The sequence below is a fragment of the Protopterus annectens genome, chromosome 2.part1 (genome assembly GCF_019279795.1).
Source record: "Protopterus annectens isolate FY-2018-M chromosome 2.part1, PAN1.0, whole genome shotgun sequence".
In the NCBI taxonomy this organism is placed as follows: Eukaryota; Metazoa; Chordata; order Ceratodontiformes; family Protopteridae; genus Protopterus; species Protopterus annectens.
Genome location: NC_056729.1, coordinates 512,863,425 through 512,878,505, shown reverse-complemented (window position 1 = coordinate 512,878,505; position 15,081 = coordinate 512,863,425). Strand labels below are relative to the sequence as shown.

Below are 15,081 nucleotides of genomic sequence, written 5' to 3'. Positions count from 1 at the left end.
TCAAGGGGACTGTTCAAAATAAGGGAGAAAAAATCGAGGACAGTCCTGATTGCCCCAGACTGGCCACGCTAGCACTGGTACCCACTGCTACCCAGCCTGTCACCTCTGCCACTATGGCACCTACCTCAGATCCCAACACTCCTGAGCCATAGGAATGGAAAATTTATGCATTCCCAATTACAGACCCTCAATCTGGCAGCCTGGCTTATTCCCTGACCTCTTCCCAAGCTCGGACTAAGCAAACAAGTTCCAGATGTTATACGTGAGGCCAGATGCCCCAGCACTAGAATGTCTTATGCTGACAAGTGGAAAAGGTTTTGCACCTGAATAGAGGCTAATGGAGCTGGAAGGGCACAGCCCTCCCTATCCCTCATCCTGGATTACCTGCCAGACCTACTAGACAGGGGTCTATCCTTCTCTTCTATTAAAATTCAAGCCTCCGCAATCTCTGCTCATTTCAGCACAGAGCCAACTCTTTTCTCTTGCCCTCTCATAAAACAGTTCCTTAGAAGGGCTAACAACTTGAGGCCACCCAGAAGAGCTCCTACCCCAGCTCAGGACCTAAACTTTGTGTTGGAAAAGCTCACTCTGCTCTCTTTGAACCTGCAGCTTCAGCAGAATTAACATTTTTCTCTTGAAAGACAGCCTTGCTTCTGGCCCTCTCTTCAGCCAGAAGAGTATCATAACTACTTGTAGCTCTGATACTCTTCAGCTAGAAGAGTATCAGCGCTACAAGCAGATGTCCTTCAAGGATGCATCTGCAGTCATCACATAGGGTTGTCCTGCCTCAGGCAGCCCTTCGGTCGGCCTGATTCCAAAGTCTGGGTCTGGCCTCGGCTAATGTCGCACTTTCCCCGACGTCAGAGCGTCTGGGGTATAAAAGCATCAGCCGACACCATCTTCCTCAGTCTTTCTTGCCGCGTGGTGCCCGAAGCAGAAGCAGTTCGCAAGTGCCGGTCGGCCAGCTCCTGTGATTCAGCTACCGAAGACTTCGAAAAAGCTAAGTACCCCGTTGGGGACTCTTTCTTGCCTCAGCCGATGTCAGATAAAGTTAATAATTGTTTAACCTGAGGGAAACAAATACCTCATAAGGATTTTCCACTCTTACTGCCTCCCCTGCCTAGGCCCAGACCACGACGTCTCGGCCTGTTCAGCCTGTGCTTCCTTCAACCGACGAACTCTTAGACGTCGGTCGGAGTTTGCAGAGGAATTTTTGGGGCTAGTTTTGCTTATAAAATGCCGTCGGAGACTCCGACTTCACATTTAGTCAAAAAACGGAAGGACAAGGACCGACACACGCGGGCCGCGGTTTCGGCTGAAACCTCGGTCAGGCCTACCGCGAGAGTCTCGGTCTCTGCTGAAACAGAGTCCTTGGCTCTTCCTACTACCGAAACCACACAACCGACTACCTCGGCCCTGGAGGCCCCGGCCGAGTCGGTCATTGAATTACCTACTGAAACCTTCCGACACCATTACTGTAGATAAGTCTACTCCTGCACGTGGTGCAGCCAGACCCCCTGTTTCCATGTCCATTAAGGCTTTCTTTAGGGCTAAGGCTGCTACACTTTCTAAGGCTTTGCCTCCCAAAGTTTCCTCTCAGAGACCTTCTTCTAGCTCTCAAATTCTTACCGTAGCAGAGGATCTGATTTCATTAATTAGAGGCTCTCAGCCTCATCCGGACAGGGGCTCTCAACCACCTCCGGACAAAAGGCCCAGGGTTGAGCCCTCTGATCCACAGTCCTCAGATGAGTCCACGGATGGCTCTGCTCTGTCAGACCACCAGGAGGAGGCTTATTCGGCCTACAAGGATTCTGATGCTGAAGAATCTATTCCCTCGGCTTCCCCTCCTGAAGAGTTTTCATTTGGAGAAACATTACACACTATGAGAGAACATTTTCAATGGCAGGGTCAGGAATTCTCCGATTCCAGAAAGAGATTAAGGTCCTTTTTACATTTACCTCAGCACAGGCCCTCAGCTATACCTCCTGTTTTGAATGTAATTGATGATGTCTATTCAGATGCTTGTACTGCCCCTGACTCTCTCCGGCTCCTGCCAAACCTGATAGGTACTACAGGGTCCCGGAATCACATTTTCACCTGTACAAGGCCCACTCTGCTGATCCAGAAACTATTTCCCAGGGCCGTAAAGGGGTTGCAGCTGCCACTGCTAAAAATCCTCTACCCTCTGAAAGGGAGTCCAGAGCATTAGAGAGATGGGGTAAGAAAGTGTATACTTCTGCAACTCTTTCCATGAGGGCATTAAACTGTCAATTCCATATGATACAGTATCAAGAGTATTTAATAGATGAATTGCATAAGAAACTGTCCTCTTCTGAACCCCTTGATCGTAAATCCCTTCAGGATCTGGTGCATAGCTCCCAGCAGGTTAGTAACCATTTCTTGCAGTGTGGTTATGATGCATTGGAAGCTTCATGTAGATCTGCTGTGACAGGTGCAGTTATACGTAGGCATGCCTGGCTGAAGGAACAATCTCTGCCAGACCATGTTAAAGCTAAGCTTTTGGATGCTCCTATGGAAAAGCAAAAATTATTTGGTTCCACGTCTCAAGAGGTTTTAAAGAAATTTGAAGAAAAGGCAAAATCTGTGCGAACAGTTAAAGACTTTCTGCAAGTCCAACCACCGAAATTCAGCAGAAATTGGCCTACTAAGAATTGGTCCTTTCCGGACTCAGACAGATCTCAGAGGCAGAATAGATGTGCCAGAGGTAGAGGGCAAGCTAGAGGCTCCTACAGAGGCCGTCAGTGGCAGCCTCCCAACCAGAGAGGTAGTGCAGGAACTACAACTGCTACACCAGGACAGACTCAATTACTTTATTTTGACCCCGCCGACCAGGGCTCAATTAGAAGCACCTTTGGGTGGAAAGCTTTCTTTATTCTCAAAAAATTGGCACAGCATTACAGGGGACACATGGACACTGCAAATAATAGACAAAGGATACAGATTCCATTTCCACTCATTGCCAAAAAGAAAAGGCATGCCAAACCTGCCACCAAATCAGAGGGCAGAGGCTTTGAAGCAAATTACCAACTTAATGCAAATGAAAGCCATAGAAAAGGTACCTCTTTCAGAACAAGGGCAGGGATTTTACTCAAGATTATTCCTTGTTCCAAGAAAAGAAAATCAATGGAGGCCTATTCTCGACTTGTCCGCACTGAACACGTACCTCATTGTGCCAAAATTCAAAATGCTGACTCTACAGCAACTCCTTCCCATGCTGGGCAAGGGGTCTTGGCTGGTGACTCTAGACCTCAAGGAGGCATACCTGCATGTCCCTATTTGACAAAGCTGCAGAAGACACCTCAGATTTCTTGCAGGGTCAGAGCATTATCAATTCTCAGCATTGCCCTTTGGCTTATCTACTGCGCCCAGAGTATTCACGAAATGCCTGGCATCAGTAATTGCACACTGCAGACTTCAGGGGATTCAAATCTACCCTTACCTGGATGACTGCCTAATACAAGCGGACAGCAAGCAAACTTCGTTAAAGGACTTGGACTATGCCATCCACCTGTTACAGGCCTTGGGATATACAGTCAACATCCACAAATCAAGACTGGTTCCATCCCAAAGAATAACTTTTCTGGGTGCGGATCTAGACACAACCACCCAGATGGCTTTTCTCACAGAAGAAAAACAAGAACAGCTACCAGTTTACTTTCAGAATCTCACAAGACAAACTCAGATGACTGCAAGGAAAATCCTGCAGGCCCTGGGTTACATGGCATCTTGCATTCTTCTGATTCCACAAGCAAGGCTTCATATGAGGAAATTACAATGATACCTAAGAAGTTTATGGACTCGGCACAGTCACAGCTTAGAAGCTCTGATCCCACTCATTCCTTGCCTTCAAAAGGAATTCCTGTGGTGGGCTCAAGCCTGCCGGTCGAACAGCGGGCTGCCCTTCAGCAAGCCAAGAGCCAATCAAACCATCACCACGGACGCTTCAGACCAAGGTTGGGGAGCGCACATGGGGGACAGATGTATACAAGGGCTATGGTCACTAAGAGAGCTGCACATGCACATAAACCAAAAGGAATTGCTGGCAGTGATACACGCAATCGAGGCCTTCAAACCTTTCCTTCAGCAAGGCCACCTGCTCATAAGGACAGACAACACCACAGTTATGTGGTACATAAACAAGCAAGGAGGCACCCATTCCTACCCTCTTTGCAGACTGACAATGAACCTATGGGAACTGGCATTGAAACTCAACATACAGCTACAGTCCCAATTCATGCCAGGGAAAGACAATACACTGGCAGACAGCTTAAGCAGAACTACCATGGATGCGCACGAATGGATGCTACACCCAGACATCTTCTTGCAAATCACACAATCATAGGGAAGGCCGGAAATAGATCTGTTCGCTTCCCCCCTAAGTCATCAACTGAAGAAATTCTGCTCAAGGACATACCACCCACAAGCATGGAAGGTGGACGCTCTCTTTCAGCTGGAAAGCTCTAACAGTGTATGCTTTCCCACCTCTTCCACTAATGACCAAGGTCCTACTGAAGATCAGGACAGAGCAGCCCAGAGTAATCCTGATAGCCCCAAACTGGCCAAGACAACACTGGTACCCACTGTTAAAGAGTTTGTCACAGACGAAACCATGGCCTCTTCCCCTGTGGCCACTCCTACTGACGCAGCACAATTTCAGGACTCTACACTCCAACCTGAAAACCTTGCAGCTAACTGCCTGGAGAATACCATGACCCCTCCTCAGGATAACCTATCCCAGAGAGTGAAGGATATTATTATGGAAGCTCGCCGACCTTCCACAAGGAAGGCATATACAGCAAAATGGAAAAGATTTCACACCTGGAACACAGCAAAGGGCCTAGATGTGACTGTGATGAATATGGCATATATACTGGAATATTTGGCAGAATTGTCCCACAGTGGCCTGTCTTACTCTTCCATCAAGATGCATGCCTCAGCAATCTCAGCAGAATACAATCTAAATCCACCTGTCTTCTCTCACCCTCTACTAAGACAGTTTCTAAGGGGAATCAAAAACATTAATCCTCCAAGGAAACCACCTCTACCTACTTGGGACCTGAATTTCGTGTTGGAAAAACTAATGCTTCCTCCCTTTGAACCAGCAGCATCAGCAGATGTACAGTTTTTGTCTTGGAAAACTGCCTTCCTTCTGGCCATAACCTCAGCAAGAAGAGTATCTGAGCTACAAGCTTTAATGGCAGTGCAGCCATTCCTTATCTTTCATCAGGACAGAGTTTCTTTGAGGACCAATCCTACATTCATGCCAAAGGTGGTATCCAGGGTATCTTTGAACCAAGCAATTCATTTGCCTACATTCTTCCCACAGCCTCAAAATAAAGGGGAGAGACTTCTGCACACCCTGGACATACACAGACAACTACGCTACTACTTGGACAGAACTAAAAGTTACAGAAAGACTGACCAGTTGTTTGTAGCATATGCTGCTGGGGTACAAGGAAAAGCAATTTCCAAACAGACAATTTCGAAATGGATAGGAAATTGCATTTGTTTTTGTTGCTCCTTTCATGGAAAGACTGTGCCAGCTAACATTAGACCTCATTCCACGAGAGCCACAGCCACCACCACAGCCTTCCTAAGAGGAGTGGCTACCAAAGACATTTTAGAAGCTGCTACATGGAGCTCCGTGCATACATTTGCCAAGCATTACAATTTGCCTTTATACTCCAGATCCAGAGCAGGTTTTGCTACGGCAGTCCTGCAGGGTATCTTAACTACACCATCCTTCACTTAGTACCTCCACCCCCAGTTTGGCTATGGTATTCTACCCATATGTGATGACTGCAGATGCATCCTTGAAGGACATAGTACAGTTTTGTACCTGCCATAAATGTAGATGTCCGATAGGTATGCATCTGCAGTCAGGTATACCCACCCTCCTACCCCTCTGTGGTATTCCTAGGGTGCTTACCCCTCTTTTAGCTAGCTGGGGAATCTATTATGATGTATTTGTTTGTATATACATGTATATATATATTTTTGCAAATGTTTGCAATTTTATTGCATTTATCCAAATTTAGCCTTCCTAGAGGGCACCTGGCATCTGGGGCAAGAAAAACTGAGGAAGATTGCGTCGGCTGATGCTTTTATACCCCAGACGCTCTGACGTCGTGGAAAGTGCGACATCAGCCGAGGCCAGACCCAGACTTTGGAATCCGGCCGACCGAAGGGCTGCCTGAGGCAGGACAACCCATATGTGATGACTGCAGATGCATACCTATCGGACATCTACATTTATGGTAGGTACAAAACTGTACTTTATGGCTGTAGAGCCCTTCATTTTCCATGCTGACAGGGTCTCCCACAGGAGTAACCCATCCTTCATGCCAAAAGTGGTGTCCAGTGTGGCGCTCAACCAATCCATTCATTTGCCCACATTTTTCCCTAACCCACAAAACAAAGGAGGGGGGGATTCTGCACTCTCTAGATGTGCACAGACAGGTCAGGTTCTACCTAGACAGGACTAAATCTTTTAGAAAAAACTGATCAATTGCTAGTCAGCTTCACTGCAGGCGCAGAGGGCAAGGCCATATCCAAATAATTTCCAAATGGATAGCACACTGCATCCATTTCTGCTACAAACAGTATGGGAAACCTCCACCCAAGGGGGTTAGGAATCATTCCACCAGAGCAACCTCGACCTCTGCAGCTTTCCTCAGAGGAGCCCCCACCAGGGACATCCTGGAGGATGCAACATGGCCATCTGTTCATACCTTCAAGCATTACCATCTGCCTATCTTCTCCAAATCCAGGGCAGGCTTTGCCACCGCAGTCTTGCAGGGCATTCTAGCCAGCCCCCAGTCATCTTGACTGCCTCCACCCTTTTCTTCAGCTTTGGGAATCAGCCCAAATGTGATGACTGCAACAGTGAAACACGTAGAACATAGTACAGTTGTGTGCACTTACCATAAATGTAGATGTTCAGGTGTATTCACTGTTGCAGTCCTTGTTTACCTCCCTCCATCCCCCCTTGTTCTCTTCCCCCCTTACAAGGGGTTTTTGGTATTTACTTTCTACTGGTGGTGGTGTTCCACTATAACCTAACTCCCTATTGGGGGCTCCTGACAGGGCAAGAAAAACTGATGTAATGGCGTTGGCTGCCTGATTTTATACCACTGGTGACCTGACGTCAGTCCTGGACCGACAGCAACAGATGCAGAAATACTAAGTCTCTGGTATTCGGGCCGACTGAGGGGCTACCCTGACAGGGATAACCCCAATATGATGACTGCAATAGTGAATACACTAGAACATCTACATTTATGGTAAATGTACACAACTGTACCATGTGCATAAACATTTCAGGTATTATCTTGACAGAACTAAGCTCTTTCTCTTAAGAGGTAAAAATGGAATTTCTAAAGAGGATTTCCTAGTGGCTGTCCAACTATTTTTCTCGCTGTGAAAAATACATTCTTGGCAATATTGATGCACATTCTAGTAGAGCCTGGTCTTCAATAGTATACTGGGTGGTCTGCAGAAGCCTTCAAAAGGCAGCTACAGGGTTCTATATATACTTTTACAAAGCATTACAAACTGTTTTTTTCTTGGTCCAGTTAGAAATTTGCTAGGACTGTTTCCATGGGTTCCTGGAAATCCATATCCTTGCTCCTGATAGGTTGGATAGGGTTTGTTCATCAACCTGTCACCAAAGGGCTACAGCAGCAGTGAGAATGATGTTATACATAGTACAATTGTGCAAACTGCACTTGTCCATAACAGTAGATAGTCAAATTTCTTAGTGCTGCAGTAGCCGCACCCACCCTCCTTTCTCCCACTCTTGCACATAGCTGTTATTTGGGTAGAAAGTAGGGTTGTTTTTCTACATTGTTTTGTTGTAGCTGGTTGGTTGGTTTCAGGAATTTTAGGGGTCGTCTTCAGGACGTTCTTGCCCATATCATGAGAAAGGCTTAACTGGCTGCTGATTTCCCTCCTTGTGGTTAGCCAGTCAGCAGCTTGAATGAAGGTCTGTGGGAACCTATAGCCTTGTGAAGCAAGTCAGTTTTTTCCTAGGCTGGTAACAACCCATATAGCTTAAGAGCTACTGCAACAGTGAGGAATTTGAGCCTCTTCTGTTGTATGTTGTTACAACTTGCACACCTGTACTTTTGCCATTAGAAGAAATGCTCGCGAATACAAGAACTTTTTCGCCATGATGTAATCTATGAAAAGGGATTCATTACTGTTACCCACTGCATGGGGCTTCTCAAATGTGAACTGTTATGATGAAGACTTAGCTGATGTCTAGTTTCTAAGTTCTTTTTTGAATTTTGCGAGGTATTAAAGGGGTTTGCGTATGCTGTATATCCTGTTGGGTTTCCTTTTACTCCAAAAGTATACAGGAGTATAGGTAGTTGCTGATGTTTTAGACCACTTCTTAGAAGTTTTGAATAGTGTGTATAGCTTCAGAAAATAATATAGTATGAATTAATACCTTTGGTTTTGGGAAAATATGTACCATAGGTGTGTACTTAGGTCAATGACAAGGACCTTTTTAATCCCAGGCATGCATCTGAAATCTCTGATTTTATAAATGTAAGGAGACAATTGAGAGATGAACCGTTTTCAGGCTGCTTGTGTCCATTAAAGACAGGTGTCAAACCAGGGATGAATTTTCTGTTAACCATCAAATTGTCCAAGTTACAGTTGAATTGGGTTAATGAGGAACTCTGCTTTATAAATATAATATGGCAGTCTGATATCTCCACGGCCTGAGACAGAATTACAGTGACTGGAGTTTGCGGTGGTTTGCATAAGACATGATGTCGTCCTCCTCTTATGTTGCAGTATTCATACTGTGGGATTCTCGACCTCAGGCAACCTGAAAATGAGCTCCTATACAAAAGCTTTTAGCCTGGTTGTTGCAGGTGCATGGGATGTCACACGTAGGGTCATAAACCAGAGGCTTTTAATGTGACGTCTGCACACACAGACCTCAGAAAGTACAGTTGTGTGCACTTACCATAAATGTAGATGTTAGAGTGTATTCACTGTTGCAGTCATTACATTTGGGTAATCTGCTGACAGGTTGCCCTTAGTCGGCCTGATTAACAAAGTCTTGTGTCCTGCGTCGGTTGCTGTCCCTCCTTCCATGACGTCAGGTCATCAGGTGTATAAAACATGCAGCCAATGCCATTACATCAGTTTTTCTTGCCCCAGATGTCAGGTGCCCGCCAAATGAGGAGCAAATATTTAAGTAATTAAAAACACAAAAATATGCCTCCAAACAAAAGCAAATACACCAAAAAGGCTTTTAAGCATAGTAAAGGAAAGGAGAGAGATAGTAAGAGAAAAAACAGGGGGTTGGAGGGAGGGTAACCAGGACTGCAACAGTGAATACACTCTAACATCTACATTTATGGTAAGTGTACACAACTGTACTATGTTCTTTGTGTTTCACTGTTGCAGTCATTACATTTGGGTAGATTCCCAAAGCTATGGTTGGGAAGATGGATTTATATGGCATTAGGACCAGCTATAAGGCCCTGCAGGACAGCAGAGGCAAAGCCAGCTCTGGATTTAGAGAAGAAAGGTAAATTGTAATATTTGGTGAACGTATGAACTGAGCTCCAGGTAGCTTCTACAATGTCTCTGGTAGGAACACTTCTGAGAAAAGCTGTAGAAGTAGATGCAGCCCTGGTGGAGTGAGATCTAATCCTGTGGAGTATAGTTTTACCATGGTGCATATAGCAGAAACAAATACAATGGCTTATCCATTTGGAAATAGTCTGCTTTGAAATAATCTTTCCCTCTGCCCCTGCAGCAAATGCCACCAGTAATTCAGATTTTCTTTGATATTTTGTCCTGTTTAAGTAAAATCTAAGTTGTCTGTGTACATCCAATGAATGCAGAATCCGTTCCCCCTTGTTTTGTGGATTGGGAAAGAAGGTTGGCAAATGAATGGTCTGATTAAGAGCCACACTGGATACCACCTTAGGCATGAAGGATGGATTGGTCCTGAGAGACACCCTGTCCGCATGAAAAATAATGAAAGGCTCCACTGCCATAAGAGCCTGTAATTCAGAAATTCTTCTAGCTGAAGTGACTGCTAAAGGGAAAGCTGCTTTCCAGGAGAGAAATTTTAAATCTACAGTAGCAGCTGGCTCGAAAGGAGGGAGAGTTAAGTTTTTTCAATATAAAATTGATGTCCCAGGCAGGGGTGAGAGCCCTCCTGGGTGGTCTTAAGTTTTTGGTCCCTCTGAGATATTGCTTTAGTAGAGGATAAGAGAAGAGGGGAGGTTCTGAATTGTAATGAACTGAAATGGCTGAGGCATGGATTTTTATGGAAGAAAGGACAGGCCCTTGTGAAGCATATTGTAATATCTGAGGAATATTGGGCACTGTTGTGCTTATCCCTTGTGATTGATTCCAGGCACAGAATCTTTTTCCATTTGTCAGCATAAGATTTTCTAGTACTAGGCCCTTCTTGCCTCCAAAATGACATCCATCACAGGTTTGCTGAGGGATGCTAAAGGTGAATTTAGGTGATTAGCCACGCTGCAAGATTCAAAGTTTGGAGCCAAGTGTGCAGAATTTGGTTGTTCTGCTGAGACAGTAAGATGTTTGAGGCAGGTGCCACGGAGGAAGGTGTGACACATTGTGCAGGAGTGGGTACCAGTGTTGGCGAGGCCAGTCTGGAGCAATCAAAATCATTTTTGGCTTGTCCTGTTTGACTTTTAATAGAAATTTGGAGAGCAGAGGCAGAGGGGGAAAGGCATAGACTGATAGGTCTTTCCAGCTGAATGATAGAGCATCCACTTTCCAGGCTTTTTTGTGATGAGTTCTTGTACAGAATTTGTCCAACTGATAGTTCTGGGGTGAGGCAAAATGATCTATGTCTGGACTCCCCCATTTGCGTGTCAACATGTTGAAAATCCATGGTTCCAGTTTTCATTCGTCTGGGTCCATGCGATTTCTGCTTAGTTCGTCTGCCAGAGTATTCAGCTTTCCTGGCAGGAATTGAGCTCCTATTTGAATTTGATAGGTCAAGGCCATGTTCCACAATGCCATGGCTAGTCTGCAAAGAGAGTAGGAGTGTGTACCCCCCTGTTTGTTTATGTACCACATAACTGTTGTGTTGTCTGTCTTTATCGTTAATTGTCCTGGATGAAGGTAGTCCTTGAAGGCTGTCAGTGCATTCTGTAAAGCTAGAATCTCTTTTTGATTGATATTAAGGTGCATTTGATTTGGGCTCCATTTGACCTGAATGCACTTCCTTGCCAGATGAGCCCCCCAAGCATAGTCTGATGCGTCTGTAGTTAGGGTTTGGGCGGCAGGGGGTGGTGTGAATGGCAGTCCCTTGTTTTTGTGGCAGCCCTCTGCCCACCATAGGAACTCTAGTTGCAGGCAAGGTATGATGGGAATCAGGTTTCCAGGCTGTTACAATGTTGATTCCATAAACTCTTTAAGTACCACTGAAGTTTCCTCATATGCAGTCTTGCATATGGAATTAGAAGAATGCAGGAGGCCATGAACCCCAAGGCTTGCCGAATTTGTCTTGCAGATAGCAGGGTTTTTGTGGCCACCTGTTTTGAAGTAAGTCACCAAATGAATTTGCTTTTCTGGCGTAAGGTAAGCCATCTGGGCAGTTGTAGTCAAGCTTGCACCCAGGAATGTAATTTTCTGAGAGGGTACCAGTTGTGATTTCTTTTTGTTTATGGTGTACCCTAGACAAGTTAGAACCTTTTTTTTTTTTTTTTTTTTTTTTTTTTTTTAACAAACGCCAGATGTTTTTGAAGAATGTCCCTGTTTTCTGCCTGAATTAGACAATTGTCCAGGTATGGATATATTTTAATATTTCTTTTCCTGCAAAATGCAATTACTGGAGCCAGGCACTTTGTGAAGACCCTGGGTGCAGTAGATAAGCCAAAGGGGGGCAGTGCAGAGAACTGTTAATGCAAATAGCCTGTTTTGAAGTGGAGGTATCTTCTGCTAGATTCCCTGATTGGGATATGCAGGTAAACCTCTTAAGTCTAGAGTTACCAACCAGGTATCTTTGCCCAGCATAGGAAGTAACTGTTGAAGAGTCAGTATCTTGAATTTTGGAATGTCCAGAAATGTGTTTAGAGTAGATAAGTCCAGAATTGGACGCCATGATTTGTCTTTTCTGGGTACCAGGAAAAGTCTTGAATAGAACCCTTGTCCCTTTTCTCTTCTGGGACTGGTTGAATAGCTCCCATGTTCATGAGAGACAGTACTTGATATGGTGGCAGGTCTGGCCATCCGTTCGGGATTGGCAACGTGTGGAAATGAAATCTGTATCCCTGGGATACTGTATTTAAAACCCATTTGTCCTGGGTTATAAGTTGCCAGTTTCTTACATGAAGTGCCAATTTTCCCGCCAAAGGGGCGGGTGAAAGATAAGTGCTTGGTAAGTGTAGAGGGAAGTCATTGAGATTGCTTACCATAGGGGAGGTACCTTGTTTCCAGATTTGGGGGAGGAGGCACTCCATTGTTTTGATCTAAAAGTCCCTTGTGACTGAAACCTGAAGCCTTTGGAATGTCTGGGTTTGACTTGAGTGGCTCTCGAAAGAACTGAAAAGGACCGGTTCTTAGTAGGCCAGTGCCTTCTAAATCTCGCAGGTTGCACTTGTAAGAAATCTTTCACAGTTTGCATAGATTTAGCTTTATCTTCCATCTTTTTTTAAAACTTATTACCAAAGAGACGGTCGTGTTGTAAAGGAGCATCCAACAATTTTGCTTTAACATGATCAGGCAGAGTTTGCTCTTTGAGCCAAGCATGCCTTCTTAGCACAGAGCCAGTTACAGCAGCCCTACAAGAGGCCTCCAAAGAATAAAAACCACATTGCAAAGTATGTTTTCCAACTTGTTCAGCTGAATGCAATAAATCCTGTAAATCTTTATTTTCCACACAGTCAGAAATTAACATCATTTTCTGTTTAAGCAGTTCCATGATATGCTGCTGGTATTTAAGCATATGAAATAGACAGTTTGAAGCCCTGATTGCCAAGGTTGCAGAACTGTAAACCTTCTTACCCCATCTATCCAGCACCCTGGAATCTCTATCAGAAGGGGTAGGATTTTTAGCAGTAGGCCTTAATGCCCTTGGGACCCTGAGAAATGGTTTCAGGATCTGCAATAGGATTTTTGAAAAGGAATTTGTGGGATTCCGGAACCCTGTAGTATCTGTCTGGCTTACAAGGAGCTGGAGGCAGAGAATCAGGAGCCAGACTAGATTCTGAAAAATCATCATCAACAATGTCTAGGACAGGAGGTATAGCCAAAGGCCTATGTCGAGGAAGAAGAAGAAAATCCCCAAGTCTCTTTTTAGATTCAGAGAAATCCCGACTTTCCCAGTGGAAATGTTCCCATAAGGTATGTAAAGTTTCCTCAGAAGAAAAATCCTCGGAGGGAGAAGCAGAAGGAATGGGAATCCTTTGCATCAGAGTCCTCATAAGTAGGTATAGACAAATCCTGTTCGTTAGAAGAGTCAGAAGAAATAGAATCCTGTTCAGAAGATTAATAATCAATGTCTTGCCTAGGCCTCTTAGAAGAGGGGGGTTGGCTACCCCTGATCAGAGTAATTAAATCTTCAGCCATTTTGATTATTTGTTTTTTAGGTGCAGGGGCCTGCACATGTGGCCCAGGCTTCGTTTTTTTTTAGACATAGACATAGATTTAGATTTTGGCCTTAGTTTTGAAGATGGCGTCGGTCTAATATACAAATCTATAGGCCTGAAAACACCCTCAGAAGCCGGTGCCTGAACAGCTGCTCTGGACCCCCATCTAAGGTAGAGACATCCGCAGGTTCCATAATTGAAGCATCTCGTGGCATACTGGAGTCTAAATGGGTCTCAGTAGAGGCCTGCGAATCAGAAGTAGCGGGTAACAGGGGCTGCAAAAGCGCCTCACTGAGTACCAGTGAACTGCCGTCTGACTTAGGAGAAGTGTAGTTTTGGACCTCGACGGTCTGCCTTTTTGTTTGCATTTTGTAGGTATTCCGGTAGTCGGATTGCTATCCGACATTTCTGGATAAAGCGTGGTCCAAAATATTTAGATGCAAAAATATACCGACGTTTAATAGTGCGTTGATTAAATTTAGCACAAAACCAACAGCAAGGTACGTTGTGGTCTGGGCCTAGGCAGGGAATGCAGTACAAATGAAAATCCTTATGAGGTATTTGCTTCCCACAAGTAATGCAATTATTAACTTTTACTGACATCGGTAAAGAGCAAGAAAAAGTTTCCCCAACGGGGTACTTAGCTTTTTAGTTGAAGACTTCGGTTCTAAAACTAAAATTTCAGGAGTCTGCCGACCGGCACTTGCAAACTGCTTCTGCTTCGGGCACCGCATGGCAAGAAAGACTGATGTAATGGTGTCAGCTGCATGTTTTATACCCCTGATGACCTGGCGTCATGGAAGAAGGGACAGCAAGCAACGCAGGACCCAAGACTTTATTAATCAGGCCGACTGAGGGCACCCTGCCAGCAGATTACCCAAATGTAAGGACTGCAACAGTGAAACACGAAGAACATCTTTTCTGCCACAGTCGAACGTTAAATCGAGAGCATTGCTTCTCTTTATCAAGACGTCTAAAGCGAAGTACCCCGTTGGGGATTTCTTACTGCTATTGTTACTTGAAGCTTGGTTAGCTGCCTTTTACTTTAAACAATGTCAGCTAAGAAATGTAAATGTCGATGTGGAGATCAGATTAAGCATAAAAGACACCCACGACCGTTGCGTTTTCTGTCTAGACCAGGCACATGACCATATTTCCTGCTCCATCTTTGTCATTCATCCCTAAAACTTATGTCTTGTATTCTTTTAGTGATGAGCCTCTGTGGATGTTCCAGATGTTGGATGTGGCTGATTAGGTACATACCAAAGATGACATTTTACTAAATGATAGGTCTGAATGCTGAATACAGTGGAACAATGACCTCGTTAGACCTAGATGCAATACGTCTGTTTACAAGTTGCACAACATAGAATGATTTCCTCACAGTTGTAGACAAGTGATGGTAAAAGGCAGGATTGCTATCTATATGTCCCCATTCCCTGACTGCTGGGTCAACTCTTAG

The 15,081-nt window shown here is 44.7% G+C and overlaps 1 protein-coding gene across 1 annotated transcript in view; it reads left to right on the top strand.

The window, feature by feature from the left end:
• TACC3 (transforming acidic coiled-coil containing protein 3) overlaps window positions 1-15,081 on the top strand; it is a 1,197,606-nt gene that overhangs the window by 685,824 nt on the left and 496,701 nt on the right. The gene's annotated exons all lie outside the window — the stretch shown is intronic.